The sequence below is a fragment of the Pantherophis guttatus genome, chromosome 7 (assembly GCF_059756535.1).
Source record: "Pantherophis guttatus breed Tessera chromosome 7, ASM5975653v1, whole genome shotgun sequence".
NCBI lineage: Eukaryota > Metazoa > Chordata > Lepidosauria > Squamata > Colubridae > Pantherophis > Pantherophis guttatus.
Window position 1 is genome coordinate 44,840,863 of NC_142069.1, and position 10,978 is coordinate 44,851,840.

The 10,978-nt window shown below is 36.9% G+C and overlaps 1 long non-coding RNA gene across 1 annotated transcript in view; it reads right to left on the minus strand.

Annotated features, from left to right (window-relative positions):
- The window catches only part of LOC117655821 (uncharacterized), a 38,177-nt gene that overhangs the window by 26,818 nt on the left and 381 nt on the right, over window positions 1-10,978 (minus strand). Inside the window, exon 2 of the long non-coding RNA XR_004588797.3 lies at window positions 9,918-10,030. This is a non-coding gene — a long non-coding RNA (uncharacterized LOC117655821). The remainder of the gene's footprint in view (window positions 1-9,917; window positions 10,031-10,978) is intronic.

Here is a 10,978-nt window from a genome sequence, read left to right on the forward strand (position 1 = left end):
CAAAACCCAACTTTGCTTCCATAGAATGTCCCAGCGAATATCATTACTTGTACAATTCTGATCTTTGTTGAGATAGATACTCATGGCATTTGAATATTTTTAAGGTCTTCGCAGTTGCTGTATCAAGTATTAGTCTTGGGTATATTTCTTGACTGTTCCTTTACTATTGACTTTTATTAAAAAAAGTTTTTAAGCTATGCTTAATACAAGATGAAATTTTTTTTGTTGTTGTTGTTGTTAAAATAAAGATTTCTCTTCCAAATTTAGCCATTAATTTTAGGACTGAAGGATTGGAAAGGAAATTTAAAGAGACTACTGCACTGGCAAAACTCCTCTTGATCTACATACTTCTACTGTAGTTCTTCTGAGCTGACTAAGAATGAACAGTTTCACTGATTCAAATGACCATGTGTAATTTTTTGAAATCTGTGTTTCTGCTTTTCTAAGCGAAGTTCTGAGGCACATAAATGAATACATTTTCATAATTCTAAACAACATTCTGCCTCAAAAAGCTTTCAATTATTTAACTTGAAAGGACATTTTTTTAAAAAGAGAAACAGTTTATGGAGGCACCCTAGACAATTCTGCAAAGCACCCAGCTGAAATGATGAGTTTGCAATTAAGTATTGAAAAAGAATGGAAAAAGGAAGCATTGAATTAGCATAGTAGCACCACTACAGAGATTAACTATTCTGATAAGCGACTAAACAGGAAGTATTGTATTTATTTATATCTCCTCCAAAAATATATGAGGTGCTTCCTAAACTATTAATGTGAATTGCCCCTATGGAGAGGGTTAGAATGTGCAGCTGTGCTTAACCATCTGATCCTTGCGAACAGAGATGGGTAAGCAAACAGGAAAAAAAATAGAACAGTCAACTCCAGCATAACATTGCCTTCCACAGCATCTCTGCCAGATAATTCACAAACATCCGGCTGATAAACAAACTTCTAGAAAAAAAGACCCTGCTTGCCTTTTGAAATAGTGAGGTAGTTACACTAAAGCCATAGATAAGGATTGATAAAGACTCTTTCCAACTGAGTGACTCTCTTGATAGATAAATTCTTGTGGTTTTCTGTTTAACTTCCCAATGCAGCCTAGGCTTTGGGATTTATTGGGGAGAAGGGTCTAAGGCATTGGGCCAGAATGGTTCTTGAACCTATTTTGTACAACGAAAGTGTATTATTATTATTATCAGCAGCCTCAATTATATGTTGCTTAGATATTAATGCTTTTTGTTTGTTTTTCTGTATTATGTTTGTTTTTGTATGGTACATATTTTCATTGTTCTTACTCAGAAGTTGATTCCTCTGGTCCACTAATTTTGTCATTTTGTTAAAGAATGCAGTAAGATTTGTCTGGCATGATCTGTTTTTGACAAACCCATGTTGCCTTTTGGTTATGACTTTGCCTCATTAAACTAGACCAGGGGCCCGTAAGTCAGATCCGGCCTGCAGGGTGCTTAGATCTGGCCCACAGGGCTGGCCTGGAAATAGCAAATGACCAGCCCATGGTGCCTCTGCTAGCGAAAATGGGACACGTGTGGGAGCCCCATGGCCCATTTTTGGCCTGGACGGCCTCCTACAATTCTCTCACTAATCTGCTTTCCAGCTCCATTCTCCAGCATGCAGAGCAACAAAAGACATGTGACTACCAGTAAAAAAAAAAAAAAAGTTCAATCAGACCTTCTAACTTCACAAGATCTTTTCCCCCCTAAGAAGTTGGAAGGGCTGATTGCATTTTTTAAAAAACTGGTAGTCACATGGTCTTCTTTTGTTGCCCTGCATGCAGGACAGGGGTGGGTTCTAATTACCTTTACTACCGGTTCACATCAGGAGTGTGCATGATCACCTATGATAACATCCGGGTTGGTAGGCGGAGCCTCCTGCCGGTTTTACTACCGGTTTTTGCAAACTGGTCCGAACTGGGGGCAACCCACCACTGATGCAGGAGAATGGAGCTGGAAAGCAGGTTAGTGAGGGAATTCTGGTTGCTCTGGGATGGGGTGGCTCTTCTTCCCTGAAAACAATGTTCCCCTTGAGATCCAGATGGCCACCAAAATCAGAGTGTTTTAGTAAGACTTAGGGTGAAATTGCACTATTTCTTCTGGTAATTCAGGGCAGTAGATATGTATCTCTATGTCTTGTATTATGTTATCAATGTATTATACTTGCAATAATATGGTTCATAAACCTCTATAGATTGGTATAGAGTAGACTAGATAAGCCATGTAAATGCATGCATTCAAGAATACAGTATATACTTAAGAAAAACTTTTTAAAAACTTTTGCTTATATTCCAGAAAGAAAGGAAATGTCATCCAGTTTTTTCTTTCTCTCTCTTTAATGTCATCCTTTTATAAATAGTAACAAACACAAATTTAAGTTTTCCATCTTTTTCTGGTCTGTGAATTAAAAGATAACACCAGGAGGACAAGACTATGATACTGATACATTTTTTTAAAAATCTTGGATTTAATAACTTTTAGAAAAGTAAGTAGTTTAACCCATCAGAATAATGCTGCTAATAATAATTAGCCAAGAGTGTGGCTACATTGCATATGCTTTAATTTTGATTTTCAACATTGGAAAAGAAGATTGTTAACTTTTAAAAATATTGCAACGTATTTCCTATTACGTATAACTTTACCATATTTCTTTGAAAATATTCTATTTTGTTCCGGCAAACATTCTTCAGGTAAGTATTTATTGGATTATAGTTTTGATATCATTGTGGTTATTTTCCTGGAGATGTTACACTACTAAAATGGCAGTCCCAACCCTTAGAGCTTTTCCTGACTGTTTCAGGAAAATATATATTTTATTTAAAGAGGTACTGCCAGGCGCGACATGTTTGCCTATATGTGCTTGGAATCACCTTTACTTTCAGATTGTATCACTAACATTTTATGACTGATATAATTTTATGGCTGATATGGCCGGCTGATTTTTGATTGTGCAAATGCATGCTGTTTAGCCATGCATAAAAAAGGAGACAAAGCATATTCATTTTCATCTATTAACCAGGTCAACTCATCACAGTCAAAACTATTCATTCCTGCTCATGAGCAACACCATCAGATTATTGGAGATGGTTCTTGGAAGCAATATTATTAATTCTGGATTCATATAAATTCTCTTTCAAGTCAACTCAGCTGTAATGATTTTATGAGCATGTTATGTCATTTCCTTGGCAATGGACAGAAATGATTGCCCACTGACTTCTTCCCAGATATATTTTCAAAGTTTAGCCTGTAGCCCTCAGTCTGTAGTAATTTCCCATATGCATACTAACTCCAAGTGGTCCTCAATTTACAACCATTTGTTTAGTGACTATTTGAAGTTAGAAAGGCATTGAAAAGATATTGGTTATATAACATATAACATATAACATATAACCAGTCCTCACGCTTACAACCATTGCAACATACCCACAGTTATATGATCAAAATTTGGGTGCTTTGCACCAGCATGTATTTATAATGGTTGCAGCATCCCAGGGTCATGTGATCACTATTTGTGATCTTCCCAGCCGGTTTCTGACAAGCAAAATCAATGGGGAAGCCAGATTTGTTTTAACTTCCGTGTGATTCATGTAACAACTGCAGTGATTTATTTAACAACCATAGCAAAAAAGATTATAAACTTGGGTGTGACTCACTTAACCATTGCCTTGCTTAGCAATAGAAATTTTAGTCCCAATTGTGGTCATAAGTTGAGGATTACCTAGGGGTGGGATTCAGCCAGTTCGCACCTATTCGGGAGAACCGGTTGTTAACTTTCTAAGCAGTTCGGAGAACTGGTTGTTGGAAGAAATCTTATTTTGTTTTTTTTCTACTTTACAGGGCTAATCCTGTAAGGAAGGCAGGAAGGAAACATTCTAGTACTGTTTCTAGCCTAATCTTTATTGCCCTGCTTACAGAAACTGCCTCTATGCTTAACCCTTATTACATTGTAACAGCTAAGGCAAAGCACCCATCGATATGAGTGATGTTGAGTTGGCCACGCCCACACGGTCACATGACCACCGAGCCACGCCTGCCCATCTGGTCATTATAGCAGAGAACCGGTTGTTAAATTATTTGAATCCACCACTGGGACTACCTGCAGTTTACTGCTACTTAGGCTAGACAAGGCTGGCCAGGATCCAACACCCAGGAAATCTCATATAAAACTGAACAAACCATGGCTCTCTGCAATCTGTGACTCTAGTCTATTTTTCATAGGGTCCTCCACAGATTATTTCATTCACTCAGTTATCTTCTCTGTTATGAAAGCAGGATTATTATTATTTTATTTCCTCCAGTTGGCAAGGGAGGTGAGTAGGCAAAAAGACAATGTGAAAAAATGCAACAGCTGCCCTTCATTTGATGTTTTAGTGCATTTTATGGGATACAATCCTAGCTCTTTTGTTTTTTTGATGTCTTATTTTTATTAAGATAATAAATGATTTCTCTAGCTCAAGTGATTCAAATATTCAAAAACAAATATTGAGGAACAAGAATTCATATTTGGCTCAGAAGAAGAAATTACAATTTATTACACTTCCCAAATCAGCCTTTTAAAGCAACACTCTTAAATATCAGTTTGACGCCTAGCCAATGACTGATATTTTAATTGAATGCGTGTGTATAGATACAGCTTAGATTCTCCAGCAAGTGGAAAATTCAGTTATTACCAATGAACAAACTAAAAAAAAAAACTTTTAAAACAGATCTTTATTGGAAGTCTGTTCAGCTATAATTACTATTAAAACCCCTATTAAAGTAATTATGATTCACCAGTTGAAAACTGCCAATTTTTTGATGGGATTGCAGTATGATTTAATTATACCCCAAAGGTTGAACAGTTGTTAGAAAGCTTCAGCACTGCAGTCTAATGGAAGATTTTCTTTAACTCTGATTTGGATTAGTAGGAAGTTTACACAGCGGTAGATCTTTCTCCCTATAAAATGCTTTTCTAAATGTACACTACTGAAGAGCAAATAAGAAACAAGTCTCAAAGAAAAGGAATTGAACAGTGACTCCCACCTAGTGGTAGGGGAGAAAAAAATCACCTTCTATTGACAGTTACACAGTAAATTAAAAGGTTTCCTTTCTAGGACCTCTCCCTGCCTTTTATTTTCCTCCTTCCAGACTGAATCTTTGTGACGGATCAGGAAAAGAAATATTGATTATTATCAGCTCAGCTCTATATATGCTTTTCAATTTTTGCAGCATCTCTTCCAGTCTCTAGATGCGATGTGTTAAAATTTTCCTACTACCAAGTCAGCTTGGTCAATTCAAACTGATTGTTTTTTAAATCCAAATTTAACAGAGATGCCAACTTTCCTCTCAGTATTCCCTTAAAGACAATGCAATATTTTCATACTGATGTTTACACATATTTTTTGCAACTAAATCCAAGCTCTAGATGGTTCCTACTGTTCCTGAATATTATTTTATGGAATTACAGTATATTTACAAAAAAAAATTACTTAATTATGGATAACTTTTAATCAGTGGTAGGAACTTAAGATAGTTATATCAAGCTGTGGTGGTGCAGTGCTTAGAATGCAGTAATGCAGGCAAACTCTGTCCACAGCCAGAAGTTCAATCCTGACTGGCTCAAAGTTGACTCAGCCTTCCATACTTCCGATTTCTGGGGGCAATGTGCCGACTTTGTAAACTGCTCAGAGAGTGCTGTAAAGCACTATGGAGTGGTATATAAGTCTAAGTGCTATTGCTATTGCTGTATAGTCCCTTGCTATTCCCTGTGACATTTTACAGAAGTGAAAGTTGAACTTTAGAGAAGCAGATAGGAAAAGTATTGATGCCTTTCAATTTTGGTGGTGGAGAAGAGTGAGAATACTATGAATAGGCAACATAACAAACTGATAAATCATAAAAAATCAACCCCGAGTTCTTACTTGAGGCACCAATGACCAGGCTCAATATCTTACTTTGGACACATGATGTTAATACCCAGCTGTTTGGAAAAGGCACTAATGCTGGAAAGGTAGAAGGAAAGAGAAGAAGAGGACAACCAATAGTAAAGTAGATGGATTCCATTACAGTGCAATGAATGCACCATTGGGAGACTTGAAAGAACATGTTAGGGATACATCATTGTGTGTGTGTGTGGGGGGGGAATCTATGTGGTTGCTAGGAATTGAAAACAATTTGAAATCATCCATCAATCAATAGGAGCTAAGAGCTGCAGCACATCTTTTTACAGGAGTACAGGAAGCAATTAAAAATTGAGACCGATCAATGATCCATCTAGTGCAGAATTTTCAGCTCTAACCAGTCTTCCAGTTTCACACACGAGTTTTTTCTAACCCAATTTGTTGATGTCAAAAACTTTGGATCATCTATTGCAGTGGTCCCCAACCTTTTTATCGCCGCGGACCAATCAGCCTTTGATAATTTTACCGTGGCCCGCTGAGCGCGCGCAGGGGTGGGGGCTTTGGGCCACATGTGCGTACCTGCGCGGGGCTCTCTTCCCTGGAGCCTTTGCGCACAGCCCAGGAGCTTTTGCGCACGGCCCAGGAGCTTTTGCGCACGGCCCAGGAGCCTTTGCGCTGCAGCGTTCATGTCCCCCGGCCGCTGCGCGGCCCGGTGCCAGGTACTCCACGGCCCGACACCGGTCCGCGGACCGGGGGTTGGGGACCACTGATCTATTGTATCACTGAACTAAAGGCTACCATGTCCCTCTAGTTCAGAGGGAGGCATATCCACTAAAAGTGTCCCAGTTTGCAGGAGCCCAACTGGTGGAATAGCAGTTGCTGCAGCCCAAGCAACAGGAGTATTCAGTTGTAAAGCTGGTTGCAGCCTCACACTAGTAACAGCAAGGAAAACAAGTTCTGCATTCATTGCTTGTATTGGCTACCATAACTAGACTCCAAAAACCTAGCACTGAATACAAACAACTGAGATCCAGAATGATGCTGCATGGCGTAGTGTAGAATAGGTCAGAATATAAACAAGGATTATTTTTTTTAAAAGCCAGAATTTGGGATATTGTATCTGTAGATGGCAGCAATGTTCACTGAGAAATCTGTAACTAGAAGCAATTCTATACCAATTATGTATGGCTACCAAATCACATAGCATAAACACAGATGACCACTGTGTGGCAGCAAAGCGTCAACACTTTTTTTATCCCTCTTCGCTGTCATATAGTAGTTTTCGGATTTTTTTTAAAGTCCAAATGTGATAGTCATACGCCATTTATTTAATTCTATCCCAACATTCATTCTGGAGTTCCAATAGTCCTTCTTTAACTACCATAGCCATCCTTTGAAATAGATTAGGCTGAGAGTGAGTGACTGGCCTACAATCATTTAGTGAGCCTCCGTAAGCTCTTATATTTTCACCACCAACTTACCCTGATTTCATACAGAATTGCTTCCAGCTGCACTTCATAATAAAAAATTGCTGCCTTATCGTTGTGAATTTCACAGCTCAGAGATGCAGCTCCAACTGCACTATTATGAGTATTTGAGGTTGTGGAACAGCATTAACGTGTAAATGTATACAAATTAATCAGTGGTGGGATTCAAGTAATTTAACAACCGGTTCTCTGCCTTAATGATTTTTTCCAACAACCAGTTTGCCAAATTGTTCAGAAAGTTAACAACCAGTTCTCCCGAAGTGGTGCGAACTGGCTGAATCCCACCACTGAAATTAATGTATCATAGTTTTACTCTTCACAATGAAGCAGTACCATTCAGTAGTAGTAGTTAGTAGTAGTAAAAATACTAGGCTTTCTTTAGTGTCTTAATTTTTTCCACTTCCCTCACCGCTTGTCAGGAGACCTGAAGCCCAATCAGTTTTCACATCTCTTAATTTAAGGGCAATATGTCTCATTTTATTGTTATTTACATTCAAAATATATTTAAATATAATAGGAATGGAATATTTCAAGTCATTTTTCCAAGTCATTGCTGAAAAAATGTTTGCAATATATTTTGTCATGCAAGTTAGTAATATAAAGAGGTGAAATCATTGTTCTGTTTTCAAGTAAACATGGAACTAGTTCCAAGGATTTCCCCTTTTTGATATACAGTCAAAAGGAAACTGAGTAGCTGCTTAATATGCGTACAAGAAATTGCCACAAGATGATTGAGCAAGATAGCATTTTTTGCTCTTCAAACACAAAACAGAATATTTATGTTTGTTGCTAAAAAGCCCTCTAGGTTATTCATAATAATACAATGGGGTTATAATATTTTATCAATTACAAAGACGTGAAAGCATTTCCTTGATTCATTGGGCACAATGAAATTGCATTGGTGAAGATTATCTGCATACCACACTTGCAATCTTAAATAAAAGGATGTCTTCAGAGGCTCCTAATAATTGAATTGTCCTGAACTGTATCATGAGATACATTACATAATCCAATTTCCAACAACCTCTATGAGAAAAATCATGTTTTCACCAAGCAGATAAATCTAAATTTTCTATGAATAATTAATTATATTATAAAATACTGTATCACTATCCACAAAAAATACAATAAAATGTACTTTTTATGTTTATTGAGTGTGATCTTTTAGTTTTGCAGCAAGCTTCAAGACTGGAAAAAGTTTTCAGAGGACAGGGCTTGTAAGGTCTCAATACTCTACCACTCAGAAGGTTATATGGTGCACTCATTGCATACAGTTGCCGTTTTCACTTCAAAAATACTTCTTGCCTTCCAAAGTTTATCACAAACTCCAGGACACCATGGCTTTGCTTGTGCAATTCTCTTTATGCTATGATTATGGAGTTTATGGGGAAAATAGATTATTTCTTCTAAAATAACTCTATATATATATAGAATCTTATATATGATGCTACTCTCTAGAGACAAAAATACAAAAAAGATTTTTAAAAAGACTGAATACAAATATTGGCTGAATGATGAACACTGTCTTGATTCATGGTCAAAACTGCAGCTTGGGAAGCTGTGGTATAGATTCTGCAGCAATGGATAAGGTCAATTTCCAGCCAGCCAGATCCATGTGCTATAATATGAGATTTGTTAATGGAAAGTTCAAAGCTTTTATTGTCACAGGTTCTCTGACCTTCTGATCCAAGGTCAGTGGGCCCCAGCCGAGCACAAGCCTGCTTGGCGTTTAGGCAACCCACACACAAGCACACAATGGGTAGTGTTTGCAGTTCCTTATCACACACTTCCCCAGAAACTCCTACTACTAGAACTAGACTACTGCAATTCGTGTTACCCAGTGCTACAGAAAAGCATTTCTGTCTATTAGCGCTAGGCTGCTCCCAGTGGCTCTATTCCCATAAAGCAATAGAAACTATCTGCCCTCTCACGTTCTGAACAATGCCAACATCATCCACACCCACTCAGCTGCATCTCTGTTTGGCTTTTACAGCTGTTCATTGCTGGACAGGTAGGCTGGCTAGGGAGAGGATTAGGGTTAGATTAGGTTAGGTTAGGTTATGGTTAAGTCTTAAAGGGGCAGGGCTCCATCAGTCCTGGTGCTAGCCAATTTTCTGGCAGCCTGCCCTCTTACATAAACCACTGAAACAATAAACCACATAAACTTTGAAGTAAGCATAAATGGATGGCAGTATCTACCCAATTGTGGCTGATTTTAAAAGTGATAAGCAAACTGGGTTGGACTTGGTTACTACTTATATGAGATACTATCTAGAAATCTTAAAGTTGTAAAACAGATTGGGAGACAATTATAATCTTTCTATATACTACTAAAACTCTCTTTGTATTAATCTGTTTGTCTGTTTGTACCCTCAAGATAGCCCAAATGATACATTTATACCATAACATTTTTTGAATCAAGGTACTAAAATCTGCTAACTTAAACAATATATTAAAAAATAGGATTCATGACTCCTGTGGAATTAAAATTTCCATGATGTTCAGACCATTTTCCCCCGTAAAATTATGGCCAGCATACTCACATTCACACGATCACAATTTCCAGTATTCCCCTATCAGCTTCCAACAAACAAAGTCAATGGGGAAGTTGGATATCACTCCTAGTACATCTGCCTTTTTGCCCTCTTGTGTCACTCTGTTTAGATAAGTAAACACGAACTTTTTATTGAGGTTCATTTGCCACTACAATTATTTTTTCTATTTATGATATATTTTATATCCTTCTCAGAATATATTCTTTTTATCTTCAGCATTGTCAGCATAAAATTTAATGTTCTTTCTAGAATCATCAAACTGTCCTTTATTTCTCTCAAATAATGACCCAATGGATCACAGGGTTCTCTAGTAATTTTTAAGATCCACAGGAAAAAAAAAGAACTAATAAATGACATACGTGTCACATTATGGAAGTCATTGTTTGATCTGATGAAACTATATCACTTGATACTGCAGAAATTTCAATGGATATATTTCTTAAAAAATATCCTTCTTAGAATATATTAGAATTTGGAAGAGTAAAAAATTGAGATATTGCTTACGATATTATCTACCAAAGTCTCATTTAGCTGTCATTGCTAACTTGAAGATTTTTATAGCATTTGGCTAGCCATGAAGTATGGCATTACCATACTGTAAGGCTTTGTTTTGAATCGATCTCAATTTCAGTCTGGAAAAAGTGTTAGAATTGGTAGCCATAAACTCCATGCTAATTATTTCTAAGAAAATATGCTTTTAAAGATTAGTGTTACCTTTTTAATTATTTCAACTAAAATTCAGGAATCATGAGAATTTTTGGACCAATTTTGTAAGTGTGAAAAGTATGGAATTGGCACTCTTTAATTTGATAGAGCTAAACCCAAATAATAGTTATTCAGATGAGTAATTTTATTAAATACAGAAAGCACAATATATACCCATCAGTCATATTACACAAGAGTTTCTATGAAATTAGCTATGGTGTTTTCTTACTTTTAATCGTTTGGATAAATTACAAAAGAAAGTTATACATGTGAGTTCTGGACTTATTTTAACCTTAGGGATTTTAATTAATTACATGATTTACATCCCAAAGAAAATCTAAAAA